This window comes from Salvia hispanica, chromosome 2 (assembly GCF_023119035.1).
Source record: "Salvia hispanica cultivar TCC Black 2014 chromosome 2, UniMelb_Shisp_WGS_1.0, whole genome shotgun sequence".
Classification (NCBI taxonomy): domain Eukaryota; kingdom Viridiplantae; phylum Streptophyta; class Magnoliopsida; order Lamiales; family Lamiaceae; genus Salvia; species Salvia hispanica.
In genome coordinates this window covers 7,450,304-7,450,808 of record NC_062966.1, presented here as the reverse complement: position 1 = coordinate 7,450,808, position 505 = coordinate 7,450,304, and positions in this window count along the sequence as shown.

Here is a 505-nt window from a genome sequence, read left to right as displayed (position 1 = left end):
AAAAGGAAAGTGTGACATCTATTATAGGACGGAGGGAGTATATTTTTAAGGGACGGATGGAGTGTTAATTAATATAAGTCAGATAGCAGACTCGAGTATTAATTAATGGATATTTCTATCTTCAACGCATGAAATGCTATAGTTAAAGTGGAAGTCCCACATTAGGAGTCACTTTAACTTTTCTGCACTCATTTTATAAAAATGATACTCCCTCCCTCCCACTTTAGCAGCCCCATTGACTTTTCAGCACTCGTTTTATAAAAACGATATTAAATAATTGAGTGAACTACATACATGGTACCTGATCTTTCACTTTCACACATAAATGATGCATGATCTTTATTTTATATCGTTTTTGGTACCCCGTGACAAAGATAACTCTAGGTACCAAACATGTGATTTTTTGGTTATAGAGGATATTTTTGTAAATTTCAATTAAATAGTACTCCTTTGGTTATGGATGATATTTTTGGAAATTTCAATTAAATAGTACTCCTTCCGCCCC